The sequence below is a fragment of the Malus domestica genome, chromosome 02, assembly GCF_042453785.1.
Source record: "Malus domestica chromosome 02, GDT2T_hap1".
Lineage (NCBI taxonomy): Eukaryota > Viridiplantae > Streptophyta > Magnoliopsida > Rosales > Rosaceae > Malus > Malus domestica.
Window position 1 is genome coordinate 22,857,191 of NC_091662.1, and position 3,987 is coordinate 22,861,177.

A 3,987-nucleotide genomic window follows, 5' to 3' on the forward strand; every position below is an offset into this window, starting at 1 on the left:
CAATCATATGATGATACTTTACGGACATTTCACAAGTTAAACTAATGTAGTTTAAATATAAAGGGCAAAGATTATTGTTTGAGTCGTCTCATATAAATGTTATATGCTTAAACGATAAGTCCAAGGAATATGTGATTGGGAGAATGCGATCTAAAGAAGTTAGATTCATGAGACCATTCTTTCGTAGACACATCCTAAATGTTCCTGATCATAGGATTGCCAATTGGGCATTGACAGTCCGTTAAGATCAGTACGTGTTGTGTCTTCTCTCAGGGAGAGTGACTAGTCTCGAGTTATTGATGTGTGTGACTAGTCTCGAGTCATTGATAGGTGTTCAATAGAGAATGAGTTCACTGAACACGATCAACGAAGAGTTCTCATATTCATGTCACATGAGAACTCATGGTTGGGATAATGCAAAGTAGTCCTTTGACCTGAGGCATCATAGTTGTCTTGTGGTTAAGTCCTTGATCTTTGATTATGTCAAAAGTCACTCCAAAAGGAGGGTGTCCACGACATAGTTGGGGTTAAGCCACTTAGCCATGGAGGCAAGTGAATGCGCAACAAGGGATCTCTAACTTTCAAACTGTTTGAGGGAGAATACTCTATGATATGATTAAGAATCTCTGGCCAGAGTATGAATGAGATTTAGGAAGTTGTTCCAAATCACATTCAAGGGTAATCATATAAGCACACGAATCACATTGGATAGTAGACATGAATAAACTATCAAACCAAACAATGTGGTTAAGAGTATTGTATTAGAGAAAGACCGTATTGCATTTGTAATCCTAAACTGAATAGGTTCTCTACCTCTTCTGATTAGCTTGGGTAACCATGATATGCTGCTAGGTGTCACTCTTGGTTTGTGGAAGCCCTAAACGTGTATAAACACTAAAGGGAGAATTGAAAGTAAGTTTCAATTCACAATCGATTTGAAAGAGTTTTAATCGCCCACTGCCTCGCTAAAAGGAACCTAATGGATCGTACACCGTGTAAGGTGGAGATTGAAGAAACATCGGAAATGAGTAAGAATAATTAAATGGTTTAATTATTGATGGCAAGGATTAATTAATATGTTAATTAATCAAACGAATAAGTTCGTTAAAGACCTCGAGATAGTTTTGGACCTTAAGGCCCAATGGGCTTCCAACGTCAAAGCCCATGGACTTAAGTTGTATGACAACTTAATGAATAAAGATTCACAAGGGCCCAAAAGCCCAAATCCCTCAAATGGCCGGCCATGTAAGAAGAATGGCCTTTTGGTTCTTTAGGTCACTTATTTGAAGGGACTATATAAAGAACTTTATAGCCTAAATTCATTAAGGGTTTCTTTTAGGAAATTGGAGAGAACACAAAGCTCTCTTTTCTCTCTAAAGAGGTCGGCCCCCTTGGAGGGATTAGCTAGCAATCCCACTCCTCCAAGGTCACTCATTTCTTCTCCAATCTAACCTTGGTGTAGACACTTAGAGGTTCTCAATTTTGGGAACTTGGAGAACCATATTCTTCCATCCAAATCCATGGATCTAAGAAGCAAGGAATGAAGGCCCTCTCTTTGGGTGATTAGCCTTTGCTTATGCAAAGAGGAATCTATAAAGGTATAAATTTCTCAACTCACTTTGATTTGAGTTGAGTCTTGGTTCACCAATCTACTAGGCTTTGAATTTCATGGGTAATGTTTTGTTTTTAAGTGCATGCAAGCATGATTCCGCCTTTAATTGTTAATTGCATGCTTATAGATGTTATTCAAATGAACATGTTTTCACAAAATCATCCTTCAAGTGGTATCAGAGCCAGGTTTAGTAGTTGGTGAATCCTTTTGGGTTTTGTAGTTCATAGTTTTGATTTAAAAGTTGTAATATGTTACAAGCTTTATTCTTGTTTCTTTGAATGTAAATTTTGTTAGAAAATTTGTCATCTCAAATGTTGTAGATGTAGTTCATATGAGCATGAATATTGGAGCTAAAATTTGGTGCCATGCTTTTGGGAATTTTCGGCCAAATCCAAAGGGTGGATTTTTGGGTTCTTGTTTGACTTGTTAAAAGTGTTTTCAAGTGACTTTTGGAACCCCTATGTACCCTAGTTTGGTTATATGTTATTTCCCTAAAGTTTGAATGGTTTTGGAATGTTTTTGGGTGAAAAATGTTCATGGAAATTTTTTGAGTTTTTCATGAATGTTCTTCATTGTTCTTGACATTTTAGCCAAGAACAAAAAGTTTTGTGTTTTGATTCAAAGTTTTGATTTATTTCATAAAGTTTATGTTTTATGTTTTTTCAAATGTTTAATTGCATTAGATATTTGTTTAAATGGTGTAAGAGATATTGGTGGGTATGTAAGGATTAATTTCCTTTCACACACACCACTTGCATCACTTGCATGCTTTATGTCAAAACTCACAAATCAACACACACATCACTCTAATCCTTCTCCAAAACCGGCCACTGTACATGTAGGGTACTTTTGGGGCTTTTATGCAATTACATAAAGTTTTGATACTTTTGTGTATTTGCACTTTGACCCAAAAGTTTACGTTTTTACGTTTAGGTCCAAAAACGCTAAAGGACAAATTGTTTTGCTCCTTTAATGAAGTTTTTGCATTATTAAAATTTTGGGTTCTAGTGTAATTTCATGAAGTAGTGGACTTTTGTGATTTTACAAAGTGACCCCAAAAGTTTTTGTTTTTGCAATATAGCCCAAAAGTTGAGGTTAATTGCAAGATAGCCCAAATGTTGAGGTTAATTGCTTTATGGCCCAAATAATTTGTGGTTATTGCATATTGGCCCAAATTAAATAGAGAACAAAATTGTTTTGTCTCTTTAAATGAGAATTGGATTTTCATTTTGTTTAGCTCCATTTAAATCAATTTTATGGATACAAAAACCAAATGAAAATGTTGCATTCTATTTAATTAGTTAAAGTGTTAATTAATTAAAGGGTGATTATGAACCTAAGCCTAATATAATTGAGCTATGTGAAAGGCCGTTTCAAATTTGTTTGAACCATGGGAATGTGTAGATTAGATTTTGGTTGTAATTTGATTTGATCAAATGTTGTAAAAGGGCATAAGCCCTTCTTTACTTTAAGGTAATTTGTTTTATGCAAATGTTGTAATGAGCATAAGCTCACCTTTACTTTGATATGCATGAAAATGAAGTAGTTGGTTCCAACGCCCCTAAGACAACACGCCTTAATGTGATTAAACGCGTAACTAAAATCAATCACCATCCCTAGACTGAGATTCAACACTAGGCTCGTGTTGAATCTAAACAAAGGTTCATAGTCATCCTAAGGCCCTAAGGCAACTATATTGTCCATCAAATGAATGCAAAGGTTATGTTAGTAGTATCATATACTCTTGCTTTAAAAACCGTTTTATAAGCATAGTGGGAGTATTATATACAACTAAAAACAATCAAATGGACCAATAGTTGTAATAGGACCAAAATTGTTTTAATAGAGATTAAAATGTATGCTTATATGTGATGAGACCTAAAACCCTCAACCAAACCATTATTAAGTTGATAAGCGTGAGAGTGCTTTGAACACTCTTTCGTGGCCTTCCACCGTGGTAGGCTCCAATCGTTTATGACTTGTACACCGCCTTCACCCTATCATGGGGGAGTGCAAAGTGCATGCTTATACTCAGGAGGAGTCTATATACATACTTGATGAGGTGAGTGTAGGCAACGAGGATGGCCGACATCGTATCATCGTAAGGCTATTCTTGAACCCCTTCACGAACTAAGCATGGTGGGAATGACTTAACTAAGTGCAATGGAGCCAACATCATATCATTGTGAGGTGACATTCTCTAGAGGCCAAATAAGATGGGTACTTGCATTAGTTGCAAATGAGTAAGCGTACTCTCTCATTATTATTAATGCTAGCCAACATCATATCATTGTGAGGTGGGCTTGGTAATAGTGAGCCTCCCATACCCTACTAAGAGTTTCATCCAAAACTCTCGAATTCCAATGAGGGATATG